This window comes from Pleurodeles waltl, chromosome 4_2 (assembly GCF_031143425.1).
Source record: "Pleurodeles waltl isolate 20211129_DDA chromosome 4_2, aPleWal1.hap1.20221129, whole genome shotgun sequence".
Classification (NCBI taxonomy): domain Eukaryota; kingdom Metazoa; phylum Chordata; class Amphibia; order Caudata; family Salamandridae; genus Pleurodeles; species Pleurodeles waltl.
The window spans coordinates 1,029,124,388-1,029,144,816 of NC_090443.1; the positions used below are offsets into that span (position 1 = coordinate 1,029,124,388).

A 20,429-nucleotide genomic window follows, 5' to 3' on the forward strand; every position below is an offset into this window, starting at 1 on the left:
GGAGTGCAACGCCCGACAGATGAGAGCATGTGCCATATGGCAAATTGGATGGGCGCTTTAAGACATCACAGCAGACACAAGGGGGTGAGTATCAGCACATTCTCCTATCTTTCTGCGCAGTGGAGGCGTCTGGGTGGGGGAGGAGGGCTGTGGGTGACATTAGGCCAGGGCGCTTTCTGTAGTGTAGTCCTCTCCCTTAGGCATGGCCCTGTGCCCCCGGCCCCCACATCGGTAGGGTGACAAGTACAGCCATTGAAGGTCCAGCATCTCCCATGTGCGCGTTTGACGTCTCTTGGCCTGTTGTCTTAGTCAGTAGTACTGAGTAGTGAACCCCGAATGCGCGGCTTAGTGCATTAGGCACCTGTGTCTGTCCTCTCCGCCAACGGTGTTGACATTGCATGCACTCAACCTGGTCTTCTTTTTTCTCCCCCCACCCTTTCTCTTCATCTTCTTGTGCATGTGTGCATTAGCATCATCAGGCGGAGGAGATTTGGCATCGGAGCACGAGGGAGCTGCAGGACACAAGGCCCCGGTGGGCCCAGGAACAGACACCGGGGGCACCAGTGATCCGGAGGGCGAGGGGAGCACCACGACGGGGACCGCTGGTGAGAGCAGCGAAAGCGACACGTCCTCGGATGGGAGCTCCCTAGGGGTGGCGGCAACATCCGTGCCCCCCGCCTCTACAGGTACAGCCGCCACCCAGCGCACCAGCCCCGCCCTCCCAGCAGCCCCTCAGTCTTCGCTCCGTGCCGGTTCGCCCAGGAAGGCGCGCGTCTCCTTCGCCCCAGGCACCTCAGCCCCTACCCCTGTTGCCCCTGCTGCCCTCAGTGCGGAGCTCATTGACCTGGTAAGGACGCTCATTGTTGGGCAGACGACCCTTTTGAATGCCATCCAGGGTGTGCAAAGGGAGGTGCAACAGAGCAATGCGTACCTGGAGGGCATTCATTCGGGTCAGGCTGCCCATCAACGAGCGTTCACTGCTCTGGCCTCAGCACTGACGGCAGCCATTGTCCCTGTTTCCAGCCTCCCTCTTCTTACTGCCTCCAGCCTTTCTCTGTCTCCTGTTCCTCAGCCTATCCCATCCACACCATCAGACCAGCCTGCACACACCTCAACACCCAAGAGCAGCTCATCCAAACACAAGCACCACAGATCCCACAAACACTCACCCAAGCAACACCCAAATGCAGACATGCCAACAGCCACTGCCACCCCTGTGTCCCCCTCCTCCTCGTCTCCCTCCTCCCTCCCTGTGACGTCTACACTCACACCTGCATGCACCCCAACATCAGCCAGTGCTTCCATCACCACCTCACCCTCCAGGACAGTCCACACTCGTGCAGTCACCACCCCCACTGCCATTTACACGTCCCCTGTGTCCTCTCCCACTGTGTCTGTCACCCCCTCTTCCAAGACACACAAATGCAGGCAGACACCCACCCAACAGCCATCCACCTCACAACAGCCTACAGCACCAGCACCTTCACCCAATGACAGCACACCTGACTCTCCTACAACCACCTCCTCTACCTCCACTTCCATCTCCACTTCTCCTACCCTTTACCTTGGCCCTAAAAAACTTTTCCTGGCTAACCTTAACCTCTTTCCCCCCGATGAGCTCCCCCATCCATCTTCAAAGAGTCCCAAGAGCACCGCAGCCACCACCAGCCCAGCTTCGGGTGTCACTGTTGTGCCTGGGTTCTGGAGCCCACCCTTTGCCAGCAGTGACACATCGATCAGCAGCAAGGACACGTCCAGCCCCCCCCCCCCCCGGCAAGAGGACCCGCAAAAACAAGGGCCGCCGTGCGAGGACCGACAGGGCTGCCCCCAAGGAGAAATGTGCGGCCACTTCACCACCCACACCATGTAGGGGAGGCAAGGGCCCGAGAGCCCAATCAAAGGAGCGGAAGGGCAGCAGGAGCGCGGAGAAGGTGGACCCCACATGCCACATCCCAGCTGGGAAGGAGGACACTAAGGAGGCCAGGAGTCCGTCCCCGAAGGGTCCAGAAACGTCACGGTCCGAGGGCGACTGAGCAGGGAGTCCAGGCCAGGTCTGGCTCCCTTGACCTGCTGGATGAGCACCGCTGAACAGGGCCCGCGGTGCAGAAGAGCACCGCTGAACAGGGCCCCGCCGTGGAGAAGAGCACCGCTGAACAGGGCCCGCGGTGCAGAAGAGCACCGCTGAACAGGGCCCGCCGTGGAGATAGGCACCGCTGAACAGGGCCCCGCCGTGGAGAAGAGCACCGCTGAACAGGGCCAGCCGTGGAGATAGGCACCGCTGAACAGGGCCCCGCCGTGGAGAAGAGCACCGCTGAACAGGGCCCGCGGTGCAGAAGAGCACCGCTGAACAGGGCCCGCCGTGGAGATAGGCACCGCTGAACAGGGCCCCGCCGTGGAGAAGAGCACCGCTGAACAGGGCCCGCCGTGGAGATAGGCACCGCTGAACAGGGCCCCGCCGTGCAGAAGAGCACCGCTGAACAGGGCCCGCCGTGGAGATAGGCACCGCTGAACAGGGCCCCGCCGTGGAGAAGAGCACCGCTGAACAGGGCCCGCGGTGCAGAAGAGCACCGCTGAACAGGGCCCGCCGTGGATATAGGCACCGCTGAACAGGGCCCCGCCGTGCAGAAGAGCACCGCTGAACAGGGCCCGCCGTGGAGATAGGCACCGCTGAACAGGGCCCCGCCGTGGAGAAGAGCACCGCTGAACAGGGCCCGCGGTGCAGAAGAGCACCGCTGAACAGGGCCCCGCCGTCTCAAGCACCGCTCCGCTGGGCACCGCCGTCTCAAGCACCGCTCCGCTGGGCCCTTCCTCTCAAGCAACGCTCCGCTGGGCCCTTCCTCTCAAGCACCGCTCCGCTGGGCACCGCCGTCTCAAGCACCGCTCCGCTGGGCACCGGCGTCTCAAGCACCGCTCCGCTGGGCCCTTCCTCTCAAGCACCGCTCCGCTGGGCCCTTCCTCTCAAGCACCGCTCCGCTGGGCACCGCCGTCTCAAGCACCGTTTATGGTTCACTGTGCCCACCATGCCTCCTCCTTGACCAGTGGAGACTGTCATCCACCTGATGGACTGTGGCTTTGCACTCCCCAGGATGGTCCAGTGGGCAGCCCACCCACTGTAGAGACATTGAGAGACTGTGGCTTTGCACTCCCCAGGATGGTCCAGTGGGCAGCCCACCCACTGTAGAGACATTGAGAGACTGTGGCTTTGCACTCCCCACGATGGTCCAGTGGGCATGGTGGCTCCTCGTGGATCTGGCGTCGTGGACTCATGTGGCTGTGGTGCCCCCCCCCTTCGCTTCCCCCTGAGGTGCCTGTAGTTTTTACATCTGATGCCCCTGCAGTGTTCTCTCCAAAGGACTCAGGTCTCCTGTGTGGGCTTTGCCCTTATTTCTCAAGACTTTGGCCCACGGACATGCTGAATTCGTAGGATGTGCAGGACTTGGTACTTCAGTTATACACTGATGTGTATGTCATTAGTTTTGTTGTGAATATCTTTCATGGTTGTACGATAATTTTCTGGAGCTTTTTGGTACATAAATATTTATTCCAAATATGATTATGTCCTAGCATTTTTCAGGGGTGTTTGGGTGGTGTCACTGTGACTTGGTGCTCTGCATTGGTGAGTACATAGTTGGGGGGGGGGGGGGGGTCGCATATGTGTGTGCCCGTAACCTTTCGTCCTCCCCCTCCCGTGTGTCGTAGGTGCAGTACTCACCGTTGTCGTCTGCGCCGGACTTCGTACTCGTGGTAGATGAGAAGGTAGACGAGAGCAGGTAGGATGTTTAATTCGGGTTCCATGCTGTCCTCCTTCCTCCTGGAGTGCGTAGTGGTGAGCGTTTTCCCGTCCGTAGTCTGTTTCCGCCGTGTTTTTATCGGCGGTGCTCCCGCCCCGGAAAAGGTGGCGTATTGGTGAGTTGTAATAGTGTGGGCGGTACATTGTCTGCCGCCTGTCTGTTGGCGGTGACCGCCGCGCTGTTTGTTTGTACCGCCGTGGCGGTCGGAGTGTTAAGGTTGTCTGTGTTGGCGGTTCCCGCCAGGCTCAGAATCCCAATTTTTTTACCGCCAGCCTGTTGGCGGGTTGGCCGCCGTTTTAACACCGACCGCCAGGGTTAGAATCACCCCCTTGGTCTCTTCATACGTTGCCCAGGTGCTTGATTCCTATTAGGGCCCACTTCGTGATGCTCATAAGACCCCCCCCCCTCACTTCCTTTAGCAGACAGGGGTCGAATTTCTAACCCCCAGGAGGAAAGACTTAGTCAATGCACCATAATGGATTAAAAATCCAGTTGGACTGCAAGCCCTCAATAACTCATTGAGCAATACTGCACAGAAAGTGTTTTCTGGTAACGATCCGTCTCACAAAATGAGTTCGGGGACACAGTGGAACTCCAAACCTTCTTTTGTAAATGCATGATAGGTTAAAATAGCACTAAGAAAGAGGACATATATTTTAAAATGTGTATTTTAGAATCTTAACTTGATGCATAAAATGTGAATGCTAATCACACAGAATGCAAAAAGTAATGTGACTAAGCATGTCATAGTCAGGGAAAACAGCAAAGACATTTCGGATATGCTTATTGAGTCTTTAGAATCCTAAGACCCTGGAGCTTCTTCTCCTCTTTACCCTCTTTAGGTAAAGCAGTAAATAGCAAGCCTGTATTTGACTTTCTCAACCTGGATCACACAGCATACTTGTGTTTTCATCATGAAACAACACGTCAACAACTCCCTGTAATAGTTTGTTGGGAGTTGGAACAGAAACAGTGACAGGCTGAAGCACACTTTTTGCTGTCCTCCGATGCAGGCGGCAGAGTGCTGCAAACTAGTGTGAACTCTGGGGTGTCCAGGGGCGGCTGGTGGCATTTGAAAGTGGTTGGGTGTAAAAGTTGGGTTATGTTGCGAGTAGCAAACTAGCCCCACTTCCATAAGGGGTGCTCAGAAGAGAGAGGGGTTTCCCTGAGAAAAGTTTGAAAAAAGAGTGTGGCAAATGGTGCATTTTAAAGCAAATTTGAGAAAGCAAGCCAGTTTATAAAGCAGTTGTGAGCAGGTAGTCTTAAAAGCCGGCAACCTTAACCTTCCAATAAGATGTTGTCAGTTTTTTTTTTACCATAAATTGTTTACTGCTGCATTCAAATTGCGGTGTGATTAATGGGGTAACAGCTCCAATCGGTGTTTCTAATTATGCTGCTCTTTTGCTTACATGTAATGAACACTGTGATGGGAGTGTAACTCATTCATAAGAACCCTACTCCGCTGCATTGTAATGAGTTTCCATGTGGTTCTGGGGGATAGGAATGAATCTTTTAATCCAGTTGCTGCCTCGTACATACACTGAAGTATGGTATTGATTTAAATGCTTCTGCTTTGGTTTGAGGGCTTCACTCACAAATATTAGGCTCTGGTTGTGAACATGACTCATCAGACACCGGACTACACAGTCTCAGCTGTATCTCTACATTTATGTATAGATCAGGGAAACTCATATAGTGCAGTTGCAAACGACAGAAGAGAACCATAGGCAGCAGTTGTAGACAACATATCCATCTCACAGATACGAGATTAGATAAAGTACCATTTCAAATGATTTTGCAGATGAAGGTTATGCTGACGACTAAACTTTGGAGTATGGTGTGAATTGCATAAATGAATTTGTGTCTACTGTGGTAACCGAGCCATCCTCTACGATATATTTACACTTTTAATGAAAACTGTGCCTTAAAAACACTTTTGTGTACACGTTGATTTAATGCCGACGTCTGATCATCTAATTCCATACTCACCTGCATTATTCTCGTTTATTTGTGGTTTATCTTTTTCGTAAACCTTACCTACAGCTTTGTTTGATAATTTAAAATTAGTAATAGCACAAAACAATGAAATGAATGTGATTAATAGGTGAAAAGATCTATTTAACTTGAATGATATTTCTATCATTTGAAGTCGCATTTCATATGCCATGCTGTTACTGTGTTCGAATGCAACAGGGGCGCTTTAAGCTTGCAAAGGGGTGCCAATGTCAGTGGCAGGTGCTAATTCCAGCCCCAGGATCATTTTGAATTATCTGTGAGAACGTGGAGCCACAGTTTTTGGATGTGCTGCCTTCTCTATGCAATGCTAGGTAATGGGCTTTAATGAGCTCATGCAGTGAGATTTAAGAACTCTCTGATAGGCAATAAGGTAGTGGCGGCTGGTTTGTGTTTACAGTAATGGGGCGGGCAAAATACGGGTGGAACAATAATATTAAAAACGGCATTTACCTGGCTTGCCACACGGCGTCCTCCACGTCTCTCCTCAAAGCTACAGTGCGGGACCCAGGAAACTGCACTAACCAATCCTGCTGTTGCTCTCATGCTGTTAAGACAAGCGTAAGGATTGGAGGGAGCACTTCTTTCAAGGCTGGAGGCCTGAGCTTTCTTTAATCCAGCTGCCTAGGAGAGCTAGGTTAGAGAAATTTAAAATCTGCATGTCTGGATGGCTTTCATAAGACGACCGGCCAAAAGGACGTGCACTTTAAACATAAGTGGAGAGCTCCCTGCTGCCACTCAGTAGCAGTTGCCTGCCCCGTCCTCACATTCGTGTGAGGAGGGGTAACTGAAAAATAAAATGGTAACAAATAAACCATTTTATTTTTCTGCTACGGGACATATTTTTTTAGCGGGGTGACACTCCTCCACTCTCATGGCGGAGCTGCTTCTGGTCAGACATCCTGTTGCATAGAGTAGCGCTCAAATCCGAAAGTATAGTCTTTTGAGTTGTTGACCTTATGGTCAATCAGAGATCCTTGGGCCAGGGTTTGCTTTCTGGAAGAAAATCAAAGGTTTTATATCAAGATTAAATCTATCTGCGCTGACGGAGGTGACTGCAGCTATGCGAGACTTGTAAGCAGGTGGCTGAGTCCATCACTTATGAAGCAGGGCTATTCACAGGCAAGCCTATAAAGGGAGGGTGTCCTCAGACACCGGGGGTAAATCCATTCCATCGATCTATGTTGCACCAGTTCCGAGAAGGGTGAGATAAGTTGCACTCGTGAACGAGGTGATACTGAGCTGATTTCACTGTTCTAGGAATCTGCGCGACACAGATCGATGGAGTGGATTTAGCCCCGGTGTTTGGGAACAGGCTCATGAACGTAAATTCACCAAAATTGCAGAGGTAGCGAAAGTGACATCTCATGCCGTATGACCTTCAATTTCACTCACAAGTATGCTTACACATACATGCACATTCACACTTACACACACACTGTCTCACAAACACACACATTCACAAGCACGCCACAGCATACACTTGGATTTTTTTTTTTTTACATACCTCAGCAGCCAGGGAAGCTAATATTCCAGCTTATTACGCTCCTTATTACACTTATAGTGAAAATGGAACAGTATTCACTATTAGCGTAATAAAAACATTGAGAGAAAGCAAATAAAGTGGAGCCCCAACTGACGTTCATAAGGACGAACTGCCACTGTGTTCCTGGCACTGATTTGTGAAATCTGAGGCCAGAAGTCGCAAAGGCCGTGCTAGGGGTCACAAGGGGCAAGTAAGGATCGCACCTACGACACCTGGTGACCCCTAAATGACATCCATGGACACACTTCCTTTATAGATTTGCGTGTAAATAGCCCTGCTTCATAGGTGATTGACTCAGCTACATGCTTACGGGCCTCCCAGCACATCTCTGGGAACGATCTGACTTCCTTTTAACAGTGCATTTCCTGAAGCTGATGCCATACTGCCCAGTGCCCTGCTGATAACAAAGTGTGCAAGGAGCAGTGGCGTAATTTAGGCCCCTGCAGCCGCTGCAGTGCGTGGGGGGGGGGGGGGGGAACTCCAGGAGCGGCTGTCACCCCAATGGCTAAGAGCCAGCAGCAGAAAAATCAAACAATATTTGTATATTTTTCTGCTGCTGGCTCAGCCAGCAGGTGCAGGGAGGGGTGGGGCTGGGCCTCGGGAGGCAGGAGGCGGCATGAGGAACTGTGTGCAGCTCTGTGGTGGAAAATAAAATACATGTATTTTCACATTTAATACGGGGGCCGATGGGGCAACGGACACGGGGGCGACGCTCTCATGCCCTAATGTAGGAACCGCCCCTCAGTGTGACAGTTCTAGCGCAAAGTCCCTCCCTAACTATGATCGGGTACCTTAGTTTTAATAGTACCTGATTGCCCGTTTTATCTTACATTATGAAAATAAATGCAGAACTTGCAAACACCAAGAGCCTGATTTAGAGTTTGGCGGAGGGGTTACCCTGTCGGTGTCAGTTATTCCGTCCACTGAAATTTAAATCCCATAGGATACAATGCGATTGATCTTTCGGTGGAAGAGATATCTGTTACCGTTGTGACGGAGTAATCCCTCTGCTAAACTCTAAATCAGGCCCTAAGCCTTCCATAAGAGTAAACAGTCATAGCAACAATGTGTCATCTGGATTCTCATATTGCTTATACGCACCTATAACTAAAGCAACAATACTATGTCAGCTGAGACAGTAAAGACACATGATAGCATGTCAGCTTAGACATTAAGAATATATGACAGTATTATTTCTATGCATGTCTTGAAAACTTCACACTTCCTGTCAAAGAGGTTAGAGAATCAGAGGATAAGTACAGAATGAACAGAACAGCTTGATATGGTTAATGGGAGAAATTGCCCAGGATCTGCCACAGCCTATTAGACAGATTGAACTGTCATTCATTTTCAGTGTTCAACAGGGTACTTGACTTTGAAGCTGGACTTGAACTTTGCAAATTTCTTAAACTGCAGTTTAGTGAAGTGATCATGCCACAGTCATCCCACCAGCACTGGGATTTATGGGCCAATGTACAACATCTCTTGAAGATGTTAAACGGTTAAAAAATCCTGTCCAACAGAAATCATGTTTACCTCATGTAAGGTGTACCTAAAGTCATCATTTCAAAAAAGAACACAATCTAGTGTAGACCTATCAGTCTCCTTAAGAGATTTCCCCTCAGCAAGCATTGGAGGCGATGCTGGCATGATTTGAGGTGACCCTGCCAAGATCTCACCTTCACGAGAATCACAGGGATCAAATTTCACATTTATATGTAGGCATTACCAGTAGTCTCTATAACTCTAACCCTTTTATCCTGTGGATTGTGCTGAGGTGGACAGGAATGCCTACACAGGACTCATCAGCTCACCTGTGTTCAGCACCATAATTTTATTTTCTTAGGTCACCATGCTTGGTTTTCTGTGTATGTGTGGGTGCGCATGCAGATGTGTGTGCGTGCGAATGTGTGTATGCGGATGTGGAAGCTCTAAAGTGTAATACATAACATAAACTTCTCTCGTAGGGGATTTCCATGTATAGTCATAAGCACTGAATAGTTCTGCGCGCCTGCGGGGACCCCGGAGCACTGTTGTGTAGTATATTCTTAAGTGCAATCATCAGCTCCTTGACAAAAAAGGTCTGTGAAAAACACTTAAGAATAACAATGTGCAGCCTATGTGAACAGCTACACAAGCCAAAATTGTTAGAAGAAAAAACAGTTGTAGTGTAAATTTCACGTTTAAACCTCTATTTATTCTATAAATACATAAATAAATACATTCTCATATTTTATTTACACCTCTCATGAGAATAAAACAATGTAGGGCAGTGTAGCCCATAGGCTGCCATTATACAGAATGAAAATAGAGCTGTGCCTTTAAGAAAGTAAAGTCTTCCTGTTTCCCATCATGCACAGCAAAAGGCAGTTGCCTCAGTTCTTTTTTCCGGCTCCTTTCTGACAGGACCCTGAAGCATTGAGCTCTACCTCACAAAATCCTTTTGTGACAGAAATTCATTTAAAATCTTTTGAATTTCATTTTCACTCGACGTTTTTAACATTGAGTGATAATTTTCTGCTTTTTTCTGTTAGATTCTGACAGAATTTTGAGGTTTTTCTACTTCAGAAATGCCTTCACTGTTTGACAAATGTCCTTCTTGTGGCAGAAAAAAGGCCAAAACAGATCCACATCGGGTCTGCATAATTTGCCTTCCATCCAGCCACAAACCGGAGTCGTGTGACATCTGCAAAACCTTCTCCAGAAGGACCCTTCGTGACAGGGAGAAGATCCGACTCCAGGCGAAAGAGGACAGGAGGAAAAGTGGTCATTCTACCACAGAGCGAGGAGAAGGTCAGTCTTCTACCAGGGCTCACACTGGTTCCTCTATAACTCCGACCAGACCGGCTCAAAAACGGCACAGGTCTCCGACGACGTCGAGGGCGTCGACGTCGAGGCAAGGAACGGCGCCAACATGCTCGCCGTCGAGGAGTGGTTCGCCGGCGAGAAAGAGACATCGCTCGCCGTCGACGACGATTTAGCCGTCGAGACGGCGTGGACTTTCGCCGTCGAGATCTGGGTCACCGTCGACACGGCGAGGACGTTCCACGTCGATGAGATCTGAATCCGGTTCGCCGTCGAAACGGCGAGATCGATCAACGTCGAGGGGTGATCGACGTCGTAGACGTTCACCGTCATCACGGCGACGTCGGGGGTCGTCGTCGAGAGATTCTCAACGGCGAGAAGAATCGACGGCGAAGGGCACTCGCCGTCACCGTACTTCGACGTCGAGGAGTGTGTCGACGTCGAGACAATCAAAAAGACCTAGGAGGGTTTATACAACCTCAGAATCCTCGGCTTCACTCATCCTCCTTCCAGCGTCTCCACAACTCTCTCCTCGACAATCACCATTGCCACAGACGCCGGTAATGCCTACGGCGCCTCTTCCGGCTCCGCCTTCAGAGTCTGTTTTGAGGACTCCAACGCGGTCTGTAAGACGTTCGGGACATTCCTCTAGACGCTCTTCTTCCTCTCGGCACCGTCATGACTCACAGAGATCTCAGCATTCACATCACAGGCGTTCTTCTTCGTCTACACGGGACTACTCTCCAACCCTATCGGACTCACCGTCCCCGAGAGTGTCCCCCATAGATGATGTGAATACGTTCCAGGAGGTCTTAGTACGAGGGGCAACCAAGCTGAACATCCCGCTGGCGGTACCTGCCCCAGTGACGTCAGTGATCTTCGAGACCTTGCATCACAGGACATTTTCCAGACCTTTGCTTCCACTGGTTCCAGGTCTCCTTGAACCAGCAATGGATATTTTCCTTGCACCGGCCGCAACAAAGTCTGCTCCTTCCAGACTTATTAAAAAATATCGTCCACCAGAACAAGATCCTCTATTCTTGAGGTCGGACCCAGTTCCTGATTCGGTGGTCATAGTAGCGGCAAAGAAACTGCATTCAACCTCACCATCTTCTTCTTCGCCTCCAGATAAAGAGAGCAGAAAGATAGATGCTGCAGGACGAAAAGTATGCTCTACTGCAGCCGTCACGATGAAGGCAGCCAGCGCTACTGCGTTATTAGGGCGGTACGACCGTGCCCTCTGGGACTCTTTAATGCAGTTTGCGGAACATCTTCCTAAGGATAAAAGGGAAGATTTCCTGGAGGTCGTGGGCGAGGGAGCCATGGTGTCTAACCAAATTATAAGTGCTGCAGCTGACTCTTCGGTGCTATCCGCACACAATTATGCACACGGGGTAGCGCTCAGAAGGCATGCATGGTTGAGACTTACATCACTCAAACCTGAAGCGCAGCAGAGAATACAAAACCTGCCTTTCTCGGGCTCCACCTTGTTCGGTTCTCATGCCGATGACGAGATGGCTAGAATGAAAGCTGAACTAGATACCTTGAAAGCGGTAGGCATGGAAAGACCGAAAGAACAAAGAAAGGTTTTCCGGCCATATCAACGACGACTTTTCACCCACCGGTATCACTGGATGTCTTCGCGCCCCCAGCAGCAGCAACAACAGCAGTATCAAAGGGGTTTCTCTACTCAGCGAAGGTCGACAAGGGGTCGTTCAACACCTCAAACTCAGGCAACTCGACAGGCTCCCACGTCTAAGCCCTGAATCTTTGCTTCCCCCTCCTCCGTTATCCACTCCGGTAGGGGGAAGTATCTCAAATCATCTGGACGAGTGGCTACGCATCACAACAGACGCCTGGGTATTGAATATTGTGAGACATGGTTACGCTCTCAGATTCACCAGTTCTCCACCATCTGTTCCACCCAAAACAGCCAACCGCCATCTCGAAGCTCTACAGTTAGAGGTCAATATCCTATTGCAAAAAAGAGCCATAGAACCCGTTCCCATCAGCCAACAAGGGAAGGGGATTTATTCGAGATATTTCCTTGTACCGAAAAAAGACAAACAAGAGTTTCGTCCCATCTTAGATCTGAGGACAGCAAACAAATGGATTCGCAAAGAAAAATTCAGGATGTTAGCCTTACACCAAATTTATCCACATCTACGTCAGGGCGACTGGCTATGTGCAATAGATCTTTGCGACGCTTACTTTCATATCCCAGTAACCAAGAAACATCGAAAATTCCTAAGGTTCACCGTCGGAAAACGCCATTACCAATTTGCAGTTCTACCTTTCGGCCTAAAATCAGCGCCAAGAACTTTTTCCAAATGCATGGCGGTAGTAGCCGCCCACTTGAGGAAACAGCGAATATTCGTCTACCCCTATCTAGACGATTGGCTCATAAAGGCCTCCAGTTGTCTCGAGACACAGCAACATTTCGAATGGACTCTACAACTGCTGCAAAAACTTGGTCTTCAAGTCAATCTCCTGAAATCTACAGCAACACCTGTTCAGAGGTTGCATTACTTAGGGGCCATTGTAGATACCAGGCTAGGAAAGGTGTTTCCTTTGGAGGAACGACGGTTATCGATTCTCCAGAAGTGCAAACAACTGCAGGAAAGACCTCAAGCCACTGCAAGAATAATAGCTTCTCTACTGGGCTCGATGGCGTCTTGTATCCATCTGGTTCCCAATGCTCGCCTCCATATGAGACCATTGCAGGAAAATCTGGAGGATCAGTGGTGTCAACTGAGGGACGATTGGGAGAACAAAGTCCTTCTTTCTCCTCACACCCTACAATCCCTCAAGTGGTGGTGTTTACCCAGCAATCTCTTGGTGGGGATTCCGTTCCAACAACGGCCTCCATCTCAAACCATCGTAACAGATGCGTCACTGATCGGATGGGGGGCGCACATGGAACATCTTCGAGTCCAAGGCGAGTGGTCACAGAGAGAGAGTCTCTATCACATCAACCTGCTGGAACTTCGCGCAGTCCACCTTGCGCTCAAAGCCTTCCTTCCCTCTCTGAGAACGGAAACTCTCCTTCTCCAGACAGACAACGTGGCCACTATGTACTACGTGAACAAACAAGGAGGCACCAGGTCCAGAATTTTATCCAGAGAGGCTCAGACAATCTGGCATTGGCTTCTAGCCAGGAACCTGTCACTAGTGGCAACTCACCTGCCCGGCATCCAGAATGTTCAAGCGGATGCCCTCAGTCGGGTAATGGACGAGAACCACGAATGGGTACTACACGACGACGTCGTTCATTCCATTTTCGCACTCTGGGGTACCCCCTCTACAGACCTATTCGCAACCCCAGAAAACAAAAAATGCCAAAACTTCGCCTCCAGATATTACCATCCAGGGACACTGGGGAATGCCCTGTGGATAAGCTGGTCAGGAGCATTTCTTTACGCCTTTCCACCGCTTCCCCTGATTCCGGCGGTCCTCCAGAAGCTGTCCAATGTTCAGACCAAAATGATCTTAATTGCTCCGGAGTGGCCACGTCAGTGGTGGTTCCCAGACCTTCTTCACCGGTCACTCAAACCACACATCAGGCTACCATATCGTCCGGACCTTCTCACGAAGTTCAGAGGGCAGATATCTCATCCCAACCCCTCATCGTTGAGTTTGGCAGCATGGCTCCTGAGCTAGTGCAATATGGACACTTGAACCTACCTCAGGACTGTATGGAAATTCTGAAGGAAGCAAAGCGCCCTTCCACACGATCAGCCTATGCAAGCAAGTGGAAGAGATTCTGCATTTGGTGTTTACACAACAACATTGACCCGGTTTCCTGTGGGGAACAATCTATCCTGCCATATTTGTTAAGTTTGGCAAAATCGGGCTTACAACTGTCGTCAATAAAAGTTCACTTGGCGGCGATAACGGCATACAGAAAGAGTCCTTCACAAACTTCCTTTTTTCGGATTCCGATTATTAAGGATTTCCTAGAAGGTTTAAAGAAGGTTTTTCCTCCCATTAGAAAGCCTTCTCCTCCATGGGAACTGAACGTTGTCTTATCACGTCTGATGCTGCCGCCATTCGAGCCGATACATAAGGCATCGCTGCAGCATCTCACATGGAAAGCTGCTTTTCTGGTGGCAATCACTTCAGCGCGTAGGGTCAGCGAAATCCAGGCCCTTTGCGCTCAGGAACCCTACACGGTTTTTCATTCCGCGAAAGTGGTAATGAGAACTCATCCAAAATTTTTACCTAAGGTAGTCTCCGACTTCCATGTGAACCAAACAATTTCATTACCGACTTTCTTTCAGAATCCAGCTACCCCTGCTGAGAGAACTCTGCACTCTCTGGATGTAAAGAGAGTCTTGAAATTTTACCTGGTGTCCTGCTATTTGATGGAGTTTTGTTTTGACCAATGACTTTGTGTTTCACCACTGCGCATATTAGTTGCTCAATGTTCACCAGTAGCACATGGTATGTTTTGTTCAGTTGAGCCGCCTATTGGCTTTGACATGGCATTAGCCATTACTTTCTGTATTCAGTTTAGCCGCCTATGGGCTTTGACATTGCATTAGCCATTACATTCTGTATTCTGCCTATTGGCTTTGACATGCTGTATCCAGTCTAGCCGCCTATTGGCTTTGACATTGCATTCCTATTGGCTTTGACATGATGTATTCAGTTTAGCTGCCTATTGACTTTGACATGCTATTAGATATTCTGCCTATTGGCTTTGACATGATATCATATATTACATTTTGTATTCAGCTTAACTGCCTATTGGCTTTGACATGATATTATACATTGCATTTTGTATTCAGCTCAGCTGCCTATTGGCTTTGACATGATATTATACATTGCATTTTGTATTCAGCTCAGCTGCCTATGGGCTTTGACATGATATAAGACATTGCATTTTGTATTCAGCTTAGATGCCTATTGGCTTTGACATGACACTAGACATTGCATTTGATATTTAGGTTAGCTGCCTATTGCCTTTAACATGACATTGCATTTGATATTTAGGTTAGCTGCCCATTGCCTTTAACGTGGAGTTAGACATTGCAGTTGAGAATCCAAGCTGTATTTTTCCAAGCTGTGTTTTTGCACCAGATGAACCAAGATGTTTTGCTCTCACAGTAGACTAGACCTGATAAGAGAGAGTACATGGGCGTTGTTTCTCTTCCCTTGAGCTTGGGAACAGGAGTAGTCTTGGAGACCTGGCCAGTCTCCAAAAGGCTTGCTCAGTTTCCCAGGTCTGAGAGGAGGGGGCACACCTTTGTAACGAATGTAACAGGCTGCAGAGAGTCAGATTCGAATCTGCCGGACCTCGTGCTGGAGCTTGGCGCCAGCTGCCAGCATCCCGTGTGGGTAGATGACACTCTTTCTCGCGGCTGACAGGGGTCATCAGCTTGCAGACCTTAGAAAGATGTAGCTGTAAATAGTTCCTACACGGTGAAGTATTTGTTTTGCTTTGCATTCAATATCTTATAAATATAACCTGCTGTGTATATTGCAAACTGATATATTTTGTTTGATTAACGCGGACTGGAAAGCTACTAATTCGTCATTCATTCATAAACATTGTGGTTGGGGAAGAATAAAATAACAATAAAAGTCTTCTTTGACCTCAGAAGTGCATTTCTGTTGTGTTATGTTAGTGCTTAGAAACTAAATAAGAGGAAAGCACTACAATTGGTACCTGGAGTCGTGGGGTCGGTCATTAAGAGGTGATTAAAGGGTTTGACGAGTTAGTAGATTTCTAAGTGCACACTTTAAAAGTGTAATTGTTTTTTTGTTGTTTGGAGAATTACAGAAATTGTTTTCTGTTTGGGGAATCACAGTAGCACGGCAGACCATGTCTGAGAATACATGTGTTGATGAACTGCCTGATGGTGCTAAGAAAAACTGTGAATTGTTTTCTGTTTGGGGAATTACAGAAGAAAATGCATGTGTAGCTAAAAGGCCTGATAATGTTTTGAGAAATAATTCCTGTTGTATATATGTAGAAAAAGTGTGTTTTGGAAGTAATGATGACAGAAAGGTCTGGATACCTTTATCTGCTTACAGAGAAATGCAGGAGAAATGTAGGAAGTTGGAACATGAAAATAGGAATTTACGTGAGCAAATTAGCCAGAATACAATAATTCAAAATAAGACTGAAAGTTATAAAAGGGCTGTTTTTGAAGAATCTTTCTTGTCCCATTCCAGTAATGAGGGGGTTAAGACAGCTCCGAGCTGCACTGAGTTTCCGTGTGAGCCAGGGTTTTTGGCAGCCAAAATGCATTCCTTAACTGATAACACGAGGAGAGAGACCAGAATGTGATTTACGAGTTACCGTTGCAAAATGCACAAGTAAAACGAAAGATTTTAGAGCAAGACACCCCGAGTTTCATTAGCTTGTTTGATTTTTGGAAAAAGAATAGCCCTCATTTGAGAGAAATCCTAACACTTTTGTACATGGTCACTGTGAAAAATAATATGCAGCTGCGCGCTTGTGATTTGGCAAATGAAATAATGCAGACTTTAGGTTTCTGCGCAGTGCAAGAAGGAAAAACTGATGTACATGTAACTCAAGAACAAGGAAAGAAAATAGTGCCCCTAGCTAGAATCATACAATGGATCTGGTACTTGCAAGACAGGGCTAGAGTACCACAGATAAAAGAATTACCAATGAAGTTGTGTGCACCATTTGAATTCGTGTCCACTGAAGATAAAAAGCATGTTTGTTTTACTAATGATTCATTGACTGAAATGTTGCTTTCTGGCACAGTAGAAGGAACAGAGTTGTATAATGTGTGTCAGATTTTAAAGCAAGAGCTACGTGAGATGTGTCATTTTTACGCTGATTTTTGGTTCTTTGATAATGTTTTAGCCACATGGCTTGTACCTAACTGGTTCAATTACCTTGCAGATGTTAATGAGAAAAATTCAGAGAGAGAAGTGTACACCCAGAATTCTGCCTTAGTGGGGATGGCTAAGTGGGTGCCCCAGCTGAGAGAAAAAGCCACTTACAGGTGGGCAGAGATGAGAGAGATGCACATTCCCCTAGATTTGATAAAAACTGTGCAGCACGCACAACAGCAATCTGTCATGCAAGCAGTGTCACAGAGCAGTTGGGGAGAGGAAAGTTACCAGAACAGAAATGGCAAATTGATCAGGTTTTAGGGAGAGTGATTGCTGCAAATTACCAAGGAAAAATCGAAATTATGCTGATACCTAGAAAATAATCTGATTTATTCATACAAATTGGAGACAGAATGGCCCAAATTGGCGAAAATGCAGTGAATGGAGGTTTGGTAAAGAAGGAGTCTGCCCCAGCCCTTCTGACAGTGCAAGAAAAGGGGAGCTGTGGCGCAGCAGATAAAAACCTCAGTACTGATGTGTGGGCTGAAGCCCCAAGTGATCCTCCAGAACCTGCAGAGAATATAACAAAGGGCCCCAAAAACGTCCTGCTGATTATAAAACAGGGAAAGAAAGAGGAAGGGTGCAGTTTAAATGAAAAATGTTATTTGCAAGAAAAGTCATACTTGTTTCTTTTGCAGATCCTACCACGTTTCGCCACTGTCCCTGAGTGCGCTGTGTGGTCCCCCTTCCGGTGTGTGCGTGTGGGGTCGGGGAAGGGACCGAATCCCCAACCTGAACCTGGCTGAGTAAAGTGCCAGCACCATGGATCCATTTTGCGCAAACTGCGCCTTCAGTTCAAGTTCAACTTGTTTGCTGTGTTTTTTTTTTTTTGTTTTTTTTTTTTTTGCCTCTCGTATGGAACTCTGACTTTTGCTTATCTTCCAGCAAACCTTTCAGGTGGACCGTGCACCTTTACATGAGCAGAACTCATGCCACATCAAATTGCTAACACTGTTGAATTAGAGACTCATTCAGAGAAAAAAAAAAAAAAATGTGCCCAGTCTTTTCTATGTAGATGTATCTGATGTGAAAAGGTCATGAAATCAATGTGTTAATTCACTTCTATTGCTTTACAGGGATTGCTTTGATCATAATGTTTTTTTTTTGTGCTGATGTTTTTTTTTGTTTGTTTGAAATATGAGATATGTGAAACAAAAATTCATTGGTCAAAGGGCGGAATGTCCTGCTATTTGATGGAGTTTTGTTTTGACCAATGACTTTGTGTTTCACCACTGCGCATATTAGTTGCTCAATGTTCACCAGTAGCACATGGTATGTTTTGTTCAGTTGAGCCGCCTATTGGCTTTGACATGGCATTAGCCATTACTTTCTGTATTCAGTTTAGCCGCCTATGGGCTTTGACATTGCATTAGCCATTACATTCTGTATTCTGCCTATTGGCTTTGACATGCTGTATCCAGTCTAGCCGCCTATTGGCTTTGACATTGCATTCCTATTGGCTTTGACATGATGTATTCAGTTTAGCTGCCTATTGACTTTGACATGCTATTAGATATTCTGCCTATTGGCTTTGACATGATATCATATATTACATTTTGTATTCAGCTTAACTGCCTATTGGCTTTGACATGATATTATACATTGCATTTTGTATTCAGCTCAGCTGCCTATTGGCTTTGACATGATATTATACATTGCATTTTGTATTCAGCTCAGCTGCCTATGGGCTTTGACATGATATAAGACATTGCATTTTGTATTCAGCTTAGATGCCTATTGGCTTTGACATGACACTAGACATTGCATTTGATATTTAGGTTAGCTGCCTATTGCCTTTAACATGACATTGCATTTGATATTTAGGTTAGCTGCCCATTGCCTTTAACGTGGAGTTAGACATTGCAGTTGAGAATCCAAGCTGTATTTTTCCAAGCTGTGTTTTTGCACCAGATGAACCAAGATGTTTTGCTCTCACAGTAGACTAGACCTGATAAGAGAGAGTACATGGGCGTTGTTTCTCTTCCCTTGAGCTTGGGAACAGGAGTAGTCTTGGAGACCTGGCCAGTCTCCAAAAGGCTTGCTCAGTTTCCCAGGTCTGAGAGGAGGGGGCACACCTTTGTAACGAATGTAACAGGCTGCAGAGAGTCAGATTCGAATCTGCCGGACCTCGTGCTGGAGCTTGGCGCCAGCTGCCAGCATCCCGTGTGGGTAGATGACACTCTTTCTCGCGGCTGACAGGGGTCATCAGCTTGCAGACCTTAGAAAGATGTAGCTGTAAATAGTTCCTACACGGTGAAGTATTTGTTTTGCTTTGCATTCAATATCTTATAAATATAACCTGCTGTGTATATTGCAAACTGATATATTTTGTTTGATTAACGCGGACTGGAAAGCTACTAATTCGTCATTCATTCATAAACATTGTGGTTGGGGAAGAATAAAATAACAATAAAAGTCTTCTTTGACCTCAGAAGTGCATTTCTGTTGTGTTATGTTAGTGCTTAGAAACTAAATAAGAGGAAAGCACTACACCTGGACAGGACAAAAAGCTTTCGAAAATCACAACAGCTTTTTATTAACTATGGCCCAATCAGAACAGGTTTGGGCACATCTAAACAATCGTTATCCAGGTGGATTGTTTCATGTATAATGTTATGTTATCAGTTAGCAAACAAATCCCTTGGTGGTAGGCCAAAAGCCCACTCTACCAGAGGGAAAGCAGCTACTGTAGCCTTGATGAGAAATGTCCCTTTGGCAGAAATATGCAAGGCTGCCACTTGGAGGTCGGTCCATACCTTTACTAAGCATTACTGCCTTGATACAGACGCTAGGGCAGATGCTCAGGTTGGGCAGGCTTTGCTCAAGAATTTGTTTGCATGATTCATGTTTTTCTCAGTATTCTTATATCTACTCCACCGCGGTTATGGGGATGGGCTTGCTACTCTATTCAGTGCTTATGACTATACATGGAAATCCCCTACGAGAGAAGGAATGGTTTCTTACCTGTAACTCCAGTTCTCTCGTAGGGGTATTTCCATGATAGTCATAAGCAACCCTCCTTCCTCCCCGGTGGAGTTGACATAGAACATGAATATTATGGAGGTTGGTACTCCAACAAATGTTTTGTTTTTCTTCATGTCAGGTTAATAGCCTCCAAAAAAGAACTGAGGCAACTGCCTTTTGCTGTGCATGATGGGAAACAGGAAGACTTTACTTTCTTAAAGGCACAGCTCTATTTTCATTCTGTATAATGGCAGCCTATGGGCTACACTGCCCTACATTGTTTTATTCTCATGAGAGGTGTAAATAAAATATGAGAATGTATTTATTTATGTATTTATAGAATAAATAGAGGTTTAAACGTGAAATTTACACTACAACTGTTTTTTCTTCTAACAATTTTGGCTTGTGTAGCTGTTCACATAGGCTGCACATTG

At 47.4% G+C, this 20,429-nt stretch overlaps 1 long non-coding RNA gene across 1 annotated transcript; it reads left to right on the forward strand.

The window, feature by feature from the left end:
* Positions 1 to 14,516: 14,516 nt before the first annotated feature.
* Positions 14,517 to 19,465, forward strand: LOC138293640 (uncharacterized). The gene is made up of 2 exons (XR_011203067.1): positions 14,517 to 17,141; positions 17,670 to 19,465. It is a non-coding gene; the product is annotated as an uncharacterized lncRNA (long non-coding RNA).
* Positions 19,466 to 20,429: the final 964 nt, after the last annotated feature.